The sequence below is a fragment of the Lissotriton vulgaris genome, chromosome 12, assembly GCF_964263255.1.
Source record: "Lissotriton vulgaris chromosome 12, aLisVul1.2, whole genome shotgun sequence".
Classification (NCBI taxonomy): domain Eukaryota; kingdom Metazoa; phylum Chordata; class Amphibia; order Caudata; family Salamandridae; genus Lissotriton; species Lissotriton vulgaris.
The window spans coordinates 544,380,112-544,393,408 of record NC_141700.1 but is presented as its reverse complement, the minus strand read 5'-3'; positions in this window follow the sequence as shown (position 1 = coordinate 544,393,408).

The following is a 13,297-nucleotide window of genomic DNA, read 5'->3' as shown; positions in this document are numbered from 1 at the left end:
CCGATGTGCCCCTAGGCACCGCCGCCGGATCCGTCTTGTCCCCCCTGCTGCGGGTCATCGACAATCCAGAGCGCAATGTCTAGCCACCTGATGCGTCACCCGTCGCCGTGGACGCGAGTTCTCTATGTCGCCACAGCAGCGTGGGGGTTGGTCAGTCCACCACTAGCAGTCTTCTCCCCTCCCAAGCACCTTCTCACATGGAGACCCGCTCTGCCCGGCAAGTGAAGGTCAGGCCTGAGTCCTCAGGAGTCTTGAAGGTGTCTCCAGTGTATGAGGGATCCGCTATGGGGGTCAGACCTCTCTTTGAGTCGGGGGCGCTGCACCGCTCCCCCCGCAGATTGTGGCGGCTCCCTCGAGGGCAGTCAAGGCGCTCCCCAGTTCCCCCGCCACTATTGTCTCGTGCCTCCCAGAGGGCAAATAAGCTGCGCACAGGTCGCCCAGGGGCTCCAAAGCAAGTGAAGGGGTACTCACACGTCTTCAGTAGCCTCTCCCCCTCTTCTCCGAGTCGGCCAGCCAGGCTGTGGGGTGAAGACACTATCGCGTGTAGCGTTTCGCCCAGCCAGCCGACTACTTTGCTCTCTCCAAACAGGGGGGGCCGGGCCACATTCCTCTTGCAGCACCGTCAAGCAGCCAGTCCCAGCCTGACCCACCGGTGAGGGGGAAAGTGCTCGAGCCACCTCCGCAGCCTCCCGGGCAGTGTCGTCCGCTCTGGAGTGGGGGTGTAGTGTTTCAGGACCAGCGCGGGCCCGCAGGTAAGGACAGTAGGGCTGGGTTGTGGGGTAGGGCCTAGGCTGGTGTGCGTCTCTCAAGGCAGGGCCCCTTCACTCCCCTCGAGAACGGCAGCAGGAGTAGGCAGGGCCGACCCTCTCACACCCGGTTCCGCTCAGGCAGGCGGCCAACACTCACTGGGATCCCGATGTACATCAGGGTCAGGCACCCGGGCTGAAGGCGCCGAACAGTGAAGGCAAGATAGCGGGCAAGGCTCAGTTCACTCCACAGTTGAGGGGGAGAGTGCTCCAACCGCCTCCGCGGCCTCCCGGGTAGCGCCCCCCGCCCCGAGGCAGGGACGCAGCGGCCTCAGGCCCAGCTCGGTCCAATGGTGAGTCAGGGACCAGGCCCGGCTATTCCTCTCGAATCGCGGTCCGCTTCTCCCCACCCAGATGACAGCGTGGTTTGGTGGGGCTGGCCCCGCAGCGCCCGGCTCCGCTCCCGCATGTGAGCACCACCCGCCGGGGGCCTCAGCGTTCGGCAAAGTCTAGTTGCAGCCCAAGGAGCCAGGCACCCGGGCAGCGGGCGCCAGACGGGGGAAGCAAGATGGCGGACAGTACCTTCAATGGGCCCAGTCACGGCTCTGCAGTCCAGGGCGTTCCCGCAGCCACCAGGGTGCATCCGTCTGTAGGCAGGGGGGGGAAATGCAGTGGAGACAGCTCACCAGTTTGTCCCTGCGACAGCTTGTGGTCCCGCAGCAGGGCCTCCCAGCAGTAGGCCAGCCGGCGGCTTTTCCGCGGGAAGCGCGGCCTTGCGTCTCCACCAAAGCCGGGGCCTCTCCTAGGGTCTGCAGCCGAGCGCCCGCAACGCCCCTGCCCGGGGGTCACCCCGACGCTGGCAGCCACGTCCCCTCCGTCCGCTTGTCTCCCGGTGTGCAGTCCGCAGCTGGGGGTCCACCTCGGAAGATCCGCTTGCGTCTCCTGTCACCTCCTCAGCGCTGGGAGCCGTCCGCAGGGGAAACGAAGCCAGAGCTCCGGCCGCCAGGCGCAGCGACAAAATGGCGGTTGGACTCCGGCAGCAGAATGTCCAGGCCCCCAGCTGCCCCCAGCTGGGTCCCCCGCACCAGAGTGGTCTCCCCGAGGGTCACTTCGTATTCAGGACTCGTTTAGTAGGTGGGGCCCCCCATGAAGCCCCCCGAACTTCGCTTATTATAGCTTGTTTAGGCAGCGGGGTGACGGAGCGCGCTCGAGATGCGCCCGTTCACATCGCTGTCTTGGCCACACCCCCTCAATTTAATATTTTACTATACTAATTCACCACTAATCCTTTATGGGTTCCAGAGTAGTGTGCTACTCGTTGAAAAAGCACTTTAACAACACCTTGTCAGGGGTAGGAAACGCTATATAAATGCAAACCTTTTCCCTCGTCTATCCTTCCACTATCCTTCTCAATCCATATAACTGACTAACATATCCACCTCTCAAATCACTTTCATATTTTCTCCATACCTAATTCACCACTAATCTTTTATGGGTTCCAGAGTAGCGCACTACTCGCCAAAAAAACACTTTAACACCTTATCAGGGGTAGCAAGCGCAATATAAATGTAAACCTTTTTCCCTCTTCTATCCCTCCACTATCCTTCTCAATCCAAATAACTGACTAACATAGCCACCACTCATATTACTTTAATATTTTACTATACTAATTCACCACTAATCCTTTATGGGTTCCAGAGTAGCATGCTACTCACCGAAAAAGTGCTTCAACACCTCATCAGGGGTAGCAAGTATTATATAAAAACAAACCTTTTTTCCTCTTCTATCCCTCCACTATCCTTCTCAATCCAAATAACTGACTAACATATCCACCACTAAAATTACTTTCATATTTCACTATCCTAACTAAGCACTAATCCTTTATGCGTTCCGGAGTAGCGTGCTACTCGACGAAAAACTGCTTTGACACTAAATTAGGGGTAGCAAGCGCTATATAAATGCAAACCTTTTTTCCCTCTTCTATTCCTCCACTATCCTTCTCAATCCAAATAACTGACAAACATATCCACCACTTAAAAACTTTCATATTTCACTATACTAACTCACTGCTAATCCTTTATGGGTTCCGGAGTAACGTGCTACTGGCTGAAAAAAGCCCTTTGACGCCTCATCGGGGGTAGTAAGCGCTATATAAATGCAATTACAATTCAATACGATACAATATATGTATTATTTCAAAAAGCATTTTTGTGTGTTCTAACCAATTGATGCTTTGGGCTCTTAAGAAATATTTGCATGCCTGCAAGCCATCACTCTGTCTTATACAAGTACAGGATATTTACATTAAAACGTATTAGCCAGTACCTTTGTTCCTATTCAATGTTTTGTATTTTAAAAATAAAATCCTTAGTGACGCTTTTGTATGACGTCAGATTCTGTAAAAATAGAAAAAGGAAACGATTCACACAAATAAGCTATTTGTGGAAGAGATAATAGGTCTTACATGGGGGATTTAGTATGTCTGTGAGGACTTTGGGTTGAAGGTAGAACATAGGTGTAGTAGAGGTGTCATTGTTTAGGAATTGATATTCATCCTTTTCAAGGATGGTTTGATTATACCATTCCATCAACGTATCATTATAGAATGTTTGTAAATTGCAATAATTCTCTTGGTTAGTTTTCTCATAGCACTCAGTTACACTTAATCGTCTCATAACCTCCTCCACATATTTTTCTTGTTACAGTACTACTACATTTCCCCCTTTGTAACAGGGTTTAATGGCAATTGCTTTGTCCTTTTGTTTGTAATTGCACTAGTGCCTCCATCTGAGTTAAATATCCGATCAATTTAAAACTATTGGAAATGTATTCTAATTCTACTTTACAGTATTCACTTTTTAATATTTTTGATTAAATAGATTGAATTTTATCCATTAAATGTTAATATTGGATTCACTTTGCTTGCGGTACAATACATGGAAGAATTAGGAAGTATCATTAATTTCAGGTCAAGTTTATCAATTATCTTCCTTTCGATATTATATTTATATATGTGCCTGCATACAAGACATTATGGATGACTGTAAAGATTACAAACCAATAAAAAGGTACATATGTCTTGCAATGTGAAAGGGATCGTCTTAAATGCAGTATGGGGCCCATTAAGATGGCGGGTGGACTTCAGTCCACCCGCCATCCTCACAGTGCTGGGACCAGCTGCCAGACTTACGGCGGTCCCGCATTGCTAATTAGGATGCGACCGCCACCCTGGCGGTCACATTCTGCATATTTGACATTGCGGCGGGTGCTGCTGTAAGCAGCACCTGCCGCAATGCCAAATATACATGTTGCGCATTCCCATGTACAATGTGGCAGGCACCGAGCGGTGGAGGGGTACCATGGGTACCACCCAAGTGCACCCCCCACCCCCTGGGGGCCCACAACGGGCCCCCAAAGCACATCCCCGCCAGCCTTTCCATGGCGGCATCGCCGCCATGGAAAGGCTTTTGGGAACATTCATCATAATATGGATGGAGATGCGTTCTAGGCACTGGCACCATATTGTGCCCAGGCCCCGAACCAGCCGGCAAACGTAACGATTGCCAAACGGCTGAAAAGCCTCAGACGCACTTTGTGTCCGCCGCGATACCCCCGCCATAATAATATGGCTGGGGTAAATCAGGTTGAAATGGCAGGCGGATCGCCACCCCCGGCCCAGCGGTGGCGATCCGCCCACCATCACCCCTATGTTCTTTATGTTTATCAACAAATTATGCAAATGTAATTATGAGGGACGAAGAGGATTTTCATTGATGGTAATACCTCTATAATAAGACATTGAAAATAATGTATTTTGATTCTAATCAATGGAAAAATGTATATAAGTGCACATAATAAATAAGGGGCCCATTATTGAAGAATGAGGTTAACCATGCATTTAATACGCCTCAGTTTGTGCACTTTTGGTCAGTATAGCGAGCTCATTTCAAAAATCCGGTGTCTGTGTTTCCCTTTGTATCTTGATATTTTAATGCACGTGGTGAAAAAATTGTTCTGTGAACAAGACTCGATTTGGGTCGAAAAGCGTTAAAGCTTTTCATCCAATTCGATGAATTAATAAACTAAATAGCACAACAGCTCCGGTGTTGCTTGCCTCCTTTCACAATGCTGTCCGAGCAAAGTCTATTTGGTGTATGTCGGGGAAACCAGACACTCGCTGGCAAGCTTCGGCCAGCTTTGATGGCAGTCTGCTCATTATATATATTCCATATGATTTTTCCCCGCAAAAGAAGACACCCACGCAGCAGTCGCTTTCACCGTTTATTGCAGGGCAGCAACAGCGGACCAGGATCCCCCTGCAATCAATGAACACCAAACGCCTACGCGTTTCGGAAGCAGTCTTCCTTCTTCATGGCATGGTGTGATTAAAATGGGAAACAAGCAGCCATTGTTTTTGAGGTGTTTCTGGGTAAGTGTAAGTCCTGCCCCACTGGGCGTTTCCCCGCTAGGTATTCTGGTTGTTGAAGTTTTTCAGCTCCTGTTTAGTCCATAATGGACGCCGCCATTCCATCCCTTGTTCAAGTTCTCCATCAGGACATTGTTGAGAAGAGCCCAGGCGCGCTGCTCCTTTTGCGCTGTTCCTGCACGGTTTGCATTCAAACACACGGATCCGCCTCACAGCGGCGGGGTAGCCTTCGTGACCCTGGCTGGCCACGTAAAATTCCATATGATTTTGCCCCGCAAAAGAAGACACCCACGCAGCAGTCACTTTCACTGTTTAGTGCAGGGCAGCAACAGCGGACCAGGATCCCCCTGCAATCAATGAACACCAAACGCCTACGCGTTTCGGAAGCAGTCTTCCTTCTTCATGGCGTGATTAAAATGGGAAACAAGCAGCCATTTTTTTTAGGTGTTTCCAGGTAAGTGTAAGTCCTGCCCCACTGGGCGCTTCCCCGCTAGGTATTCTGGTTGTTGAAGTTTTTCAGCTCCTGTTTAGTCCGTAATATATATTCACTGAAAAAAAAACATAGGTTTGACACACGTTATACTTCGGAATTAGCATTTAAAAACCCTTGGAAATTCACTGAAAAAACCATAGGTTTCATTCATGTTATAGTTAGCTGGACATTTCACTCATACAAAACCTTTGAAATTCTCCCGTTATAGTTAGTTCTAACTATAACTCGCGTGCCCACAATGCACTGCTGATGACGTCACATATAACATCACTCATGACATGGTTAGTGACATCACTCATGACATCACTCCTGACATCTCAAATGACATCACTCATGACATCACTGATTACATCATCCAGTAAATGCTTTTTTTCTGAAATTTAAATATGTTTTCTATATGTGTATCACAAGGTCGATGGAAGATTAAATAGATAAATAAATGGCTCAATGGATGTTTTTTTTGTAAAAATGATTGCATAACTGACTTATTAAATGTATCTTAGTGAATACATGTATTAGCGAGTAATGTTTAAATATGTAAATATCTGTATCAGTGTCTCACTTTGTCTATAATTGGCTGCATGGGTTGGTGAGTAGCTACATGAGTGTCTATATGAGTTATTAGTTGGCTTTTTGAGTATCAGTATGACTGCCTGTATGGTTTGGTGGGGAGTATTACTTAGAGCATAAATGCATGAATGAGTGACTCACTGTTTGTATGTGTTTTGAAGACAGCATATATGCAGGACAGTATGGGTGGATGAGTGTGTGTATGGGTGTGTTAGTGAGAGATTGACTGTCTCAATAGTATCTTTATGAGTAGCTGCATATGTTTTAATCTACTATATATGAGTATTGATGTATATAAGTGATTTATGCCAAAATATCACTCTTGATCTACATAGGAATGCTGTCTGTGATTTCCATCAGGGAATCCAGAATGAGTCGTTTTCCAAAACACTTTAACATTTTTAGAGTTTTCCAACGTGATCGCATCCGAGAAAGCTTCCAGCGAGTCCGGTAAAGTGATATTTTGGCATAAAAGAATCATTTTCTGCCCCGAATCAACGCCACGATTTTAAGTGTTGCGGTCGTCTTAAATCCTCATAGACGTACATTCAAGAAATCTAAAGGGTTATCAATTGTATATAAAACCTTTCTGTCCTGATGATGGTCTTGTGAAAATCTTCAAAAAGACCGAAACGTCGACTACTTCAGTCCATCTCTGCATATTTTGTGTTTTTACCTTCCTTTGATTTTCTTCTGATAATTGGGTTGAAATCACTGTATATATGTTTGAGCAGTTTGGACTTAATGTTTAGATATGTTAAAGGAAGATACTACCAGTACCTTGAATATCTAAATAATATCCATGTATGTACCCTGCCTGATTTGAATAATAATTTTCAAATAACACAAAATCCTGGTCTTTCCGTTCTTTTATTTAATGTATATATAGTGTTAGTGTGGTAACACTTTGTTGTTCTGATTTGACTGGACTTCCTTTTCAAGAAATTAATAAATCCAAAACAGCCACTGATCAATTTCAGATCCGGGTACCCCGATGATGTAATACAGGTCCCCACGGTGCTGTAAAATAGTTAATCAACAAAACCCCTTTCTGGCCAACTCTCTTTGAATTCCTAACTGTAACATGGCTGAAACCTATCGGCCAGCTCCTACCTGTACCCTGCCAGCAGCCTGCAGAATCTTCCTTTCTTCCGCCGTGAGGGATACGGCCATTGCCTGCTACACGCCCGCAGCCCCGTGCCTACATCTCCCAGGGGGCTGCGTGAGGCACCTGAACACCAAGTCATCAGAGCGCGTCGGAGGCCGGAATAGGCTGGGCTGGGCAACCCCTCTAACTCCTCCCTCACAAACTCTGGACACAAGGTACTGTTGTTTAATATTTGAGCCGAATCTGGCTGAGTCTTGACATTTTTGTGGGTGTTTTATCTCAAGTAGAAGGTCAAAGGAGGAAGGTTAACTCAAAAAGGCCTATACATATTCTCCAATTGTACAGAGATAATGGGGAAACACGCATGTGTGGGCAACAAACAAGTAGCAGTCCCGCCTAAAAGCAACTCTAAACCCACCTCAATAGATAGGATGCTGGAGAAAGCGTTGGGGGCAGTGGCAACAGAAATAGAGCGGACCGAGAGGTGTTTATATATTACCCCTAATCTGGAAATTTCAATACCAGCCACTACTCCCATTCCTGAGTCCAGGACCGGAGCCTCGGAGTACTCTCACGTCTCACCTGCATCGGTAGAAGGGGTACCCCTAGAGTCACCCAAAGCTAGGTCCAAAAAACATTCAGAAATGTAAAAGCCAAACCCAAGCCGACAACCAAATAGCCAGTTAGTCGAAAAAGACAATCCCAGACTATTCAACCCAGAGGTGTTAGTGAACCTATTTGTATAGAGGATCCTACAGGCCCCACAATCGAACAGCCTGTGTGAGTTATAACCCTAGTGTCCAACCTTCTTGCTCAAATGAGAATTATTGTAAGAGAAGAGATTGGTTTCCTAACTGAGAAATTAGATCGGTTAGTGTAGGAAGGTACATCCTGACTATGGTTGCCCCCAACTTTTTGCCCTCTGTTTTAGCTGGTTTTGGACATAGTCGACCTGGGACCCTGCCAATCAGGACCCCAGGCCTACTGCTCTCTCTTTAAAATGGATTCCATGTACCCTAGGTGCATTTACCAATTGGTACTGGGCCACCTTATCAGACCCTGTAACTCAGGGCATAGGTGTACCCAGGGCTGCCAGGGGCTGCAGCATGTATTATGCCACCCCTGGCTGGCCTCCTAAATTTGACACAACTGGTTGCATGACAGCTGGGGCAAAGTCGTGTAATCACCCTTTGCTGTAGGTGTAGTATACCTATACCTAACCCTAAAATGGACACACAGATTCCTATCAGTCACTCCTATGGCAGGCCTTGACAATCCTGAAGGCAGAGTGCTTGGAATCGTGTGAGATGGTGCTCTGGCATGAGCTGAGCCTGTCTGCAGCTTGCGGAACCAAGTCCAAATAGCTGTTCCATGATATCGCATACCATATACTCTTAAGTGCATTATAATCCTCGCGGTTAAATGCTAACTTTGGTATTGCTTTATCAAAACATGTCGAGTAAGGTGTCATACGAATTGGAATACTAACCCCTCGCCAATTCTGGCGACGGGGTTAGCATTCCACCCTTCTAGAGGGACACGACATGTATGTAACTGTGAACCCCGGTTAAAGTTAACTGAAGCCTCAGCTCCACAAAATGGATGCTGCCACCACAGACACGAGTCTGACCCCCTGCAGCTGGGAGCCCTTCCAGGGAGGGGAGCCTGGACAAAGGGTTTCCTGTCAGGGGCGGTGCTAGCACCGTCCCAGACATGGTTTTGTGTATCCTGGGTAGGCAGGGCTTTACAGGAAGGTGACTGCTGAGTGGCACCCCGGTGCTCACTACGCATAGGCCGGTCTGAACCAGTTCCAGGGGCACACCAGCCCCTGGCCTGGGGAAGTCCGGCATGGCAGAGGGGTGTAACCACCCCCCTCCTAGTCCCACCCATAGGCAGGACCTAGTCACCGGGTCAGCCCCCTTTTTTAGTATAAAGATGGGAGCGGGCCCCCTGTTCAAATTAGATCATCTTTGGAATCAAGACACGACTTTCTGCGAAAGGACTTCACGATTTCTTCATCAAGATTCTCCCTTGTGGCTAAGGAGTAGTCACCCTGCATCCGCAGGCACCATCCTAAAGAACACTGCGGTCTGCTGCAAGTCCTTCATCACGAATCCGACGACCCAGCTCGACGAGACCCGGCTTCCCTGGCACCTCTGACCTCTACTCACCTCTACAGCAAAGCTGAGAACCGTGAGTGCGACGAGACCTCGAGGGACCGACGATCGCCAAGACTGCACAACATCTTTACTGCAAGCCCACCGTGTCCTCCACTGGTGAGTGCTTTGGGGTCCGAGAAGCCCCAACCCTGCGCAGCTCCAGCACCCAAGATCAGCCTCCCTGCATCTCCACGATCTGCGTGGGGCCCTTCTGCTGTTTGCTGTGCACCGCGTTGTTTGGCTACTAGCCGGCTGGCTTGTGGCCTTCTGAACGACGCCCGACGACATCACTGCTGCTGGTCTGGTTGCTCCAGACTGGCCCTTGCTTCCTTCTTTAAGAGAGGCACCCCGGACCCTCCTGGTTCACTCCAGACGCCATTTTAGGTCCACCGCGTGGGCTTGAATTTGCCAAGGCTTTGTTGCCCAATCCTGGGTCCAGCGACGCCGACAGCTTCTATCTTCGTGGGACAGCTCGATCCTCCTTCCTGGTCGCCGACAACGCCTCCTGGTCCGTGAGATCTCCGAGCCCAGCGTCACCCACACGCCTTGTCGAGGTGGCTACCATCCGGTGCCCTCCTGGTGCCCACTGACTACTGGCTAGTAGTCTCGAACTTGGTCCCCTCTGCTTTCAGGTGTCATCTTCCATCGATCCAGGCTTGGATCCACCGAACTTTCTTCACTGGTCGCCTGCCAGCAACTTCTTTCTTCCAGGCTCCTGGTCCGTCAACGAAGATTCCCGACGTCTTTTGAGTCCTATGCAGCTGCAGCCCCTGGGCTAGGTAACTTCGGCATTTCGGTGCCCCAGCATAGCCTCACTATCCAAGGGTCAGAATCTACTTTCGTTTTCTCCCTACCAGGTCGGGTTCGCCCGAGAACACTAACTTTGCAAATTCTAGCTACCATAGACTTTGTCCCGCATCTCGCGTGAGAGTGCACACACTGCACCCGAGTCCCCTGGGTCTCCTAGAAGTAATCTAACGATTCTATAGTCAAGTCCTAGCGATTCCAAAGCCTATTAGTACTGTACTTACCTGCTAGTAATTTCGCATTCCACTTTTCAAGTATATGGTTTTCCGTGCCCCTCGGGCATTTGTATATACTGTGCTAACTTAAGTATTTTTGTAAGAGTTATTATTATTTTTTATTTCTGAATTTGTATAGCGCCTGGTTACACTGTCAGTGTGTCCCCGCGCTGTCAGATGAGCCAGTTACTCCGTCAGTCAGAGCAAGACGGGCTAATCTTTAGGAAAGAGGAATGTTTTAAGTTTCCGGCGGAAGATGAGCTCCGATGTTTCCACTCTTAAGCTCAGGGGGAGAGAGTTCCATTTGTGTGCCGCCAAAGTACGAAAGGATCTACCTCCCATTCTGGCTTTCTTGTGTCTGGGGACAGCGAGAAGGCCTGCTCCTAATGAGCGGAGTTGTCGGGTGGGCGTATAGGGGCAGAGAAGGTTCCGAAGAAAGGCCGGGCCCTTGCCATGTATGATCCTGTGACCAATACATAGGACCTTGAAGTCGATCCTTTCATTGATCGGAAGCCAATGTAATGTTTGTAGGGATTTTTTAGAGGCGGCTCTTCTGGGCAGCCGGAGGACCAGGCGAGCGGCAGCATTCTGGATTGTCTGCAGTCGCCGCCGACTAGTGGCGTTGGCGCCTAGATACAGGGCATTGCCGTAGTCCAGTCTTGACGTGACAAGGGCGTGGACCAGGGTCTTCCTTGAGGATTCTGGGAGCAGGTCGATGGTTTTGCGGAGTTTCCGTAGAATCGAAAAGCACGTACCAGCTACCCGTCTGGTGTGGTAGTCGTAGTCAAGCTTTGAGTCCACCCATACTCCAAGATTCTTGACCTGATCACTGGGGGTAGGGAGGGGCCCCAAGGTCTGCGGCCAGTACCCTGTCCTCATAAAGAGTACAGGGCTGTTGTGATCTTTAATAAATAACTGTTTATTTTCATAACACTTGTGTGGTGTCCTTTCACTTGGTGTTCAAGGGGTATATGTGGTATAACAGCTGGCTTAACACGCCCTCTCGAGTCTTTAGCCTTAGACTGCTCGTATCCACGCTACTAGGATAGCTGGTCTATAAGGTTGACTTACAACCAATCATCAATAAGGGTTGCTGGACTGATACATAGTGTTCACTAGAATAGTGACCACTGCATATCAGGCCACCTTCTCACATTGGTGAGCAGCGGTTGGGATTTGAGCTTGCTGTTGTTTTACCACACGTATCCTATATCTTGTTGAAAGATCACATAAGTACTGTTAGGTACATATAACTAAGCTTAGAATACTCTGAGTTCTACTGAACCAGCTGTTGCAACTCCTCAAGGCTTAGCACACCTTGGTTGCAACTCTTAGCAAGGGATCAGTAGGTAAACACATAGTGTAGGTAGGTGCATCACTTACACCACACTAGAAACAGTATGTCAGACAAAGGAGGAAACTCTGAGTCTCCCCTTGTGTCAGTGGACCCTCCACAGGTCCTCCCTTCCAGATATACTGTGCTTAGCTTCCATGAGTTACGACAAGTGTGTACCTCTAGGAAGATTAAGCAGGGGTCTAACCCCACAACTTCCTTTCTGATTGGTCTCTTAGAGACTTATGATGCCAGAAAAGCTGAGAGACTTCTTAGCTCTTCTAATCCAGAAGGAGGCATGCCTCCCCTTGAGGGAACCAGAGGTGACCCTGACCTCATCCACCTCTCAACTGAGAATGAAGATGTGGAGGAGGATGAGAATGAGGATCCCTCTGGAGATGAGGCAGACAAGGGACAGGTAGAAGTCGTTAGACTAACCAGGTCCAACTTAAGCAAACATGACAGTGGTACTGGGGGACCCCTGGGGCCACTATCAGGTCAGCTTAACATTGGGAATGGACGAGCCAGATCTATATCAAGAGGCTCTGGCAGATCCCTTCAAACCAATGGCTCTCACAACTCTTCTCAAAGAGGGATGACATCCCCTCAGAGGAGAGTGTATGAAGCTAAAGAAAGGGCAGCCAATCTGAGGATTGAAAGGGAAGAACTTGCCCTGGCCAAAGAAAGGCTTGCCTTTGCTAGAGAGCAACAGTTAAGTGGGGTAGTCCCCACTGGTGGCAGCAATAAACCTAGCAATAGGGAAAGGAGTTTTGATACAAAGCACCTGAATAAGATAGTGCCCCCCTTTAAAGAAGGGGATGACATCCACAAATGGATTACTGCTTTGGAGAGAGCCTGCACTGTGCAGGGTGTTCCCCAAAGTCAGTGGGCAGCTATCTTGTGGCTCTCCTTTGATGGTAAAGGTAGAGATAAGCTCCTCACTACTAGAGTTGAGGATGCTAACAATTACCAAATCTTGAAGAATACACTGGTTGATGGGTTTGGTTTAACCACTGAACAATACAGGATGCTGTTCAGAGACACCCAGAAAACTCAGTCTCAAGATTGGACTGACTTTGTTGATTGTGCCACTAAGGCTTTTGAAGGCTGGCTACTGGGTAGTAAGGTTACTGATTTTAAAGGATTGTATAATCTAATTATGAGGGAGTACATCTTAAATAATTGTCAGAACCAGCTATTACATCAGCACCTGGTAGACTCTGAGTTGACCTCTCCACAGGAATTGGGTAAGAGGGCAGACAAATGGGTCAGAACCAGGGTTAGGCCTAAAAACCAGGGTGGTGACCAGAAAAAGGAATCAACCAAGCCTCAAGAGAAGGGTGGGGATAAATCCACAGAGAAGACTTCCCAAGGGCCCCAAAACTCCAACAAGGGTGGTGGGTCCCAGAACACTCCTTCAGAACAGAAGAAACCTTATTG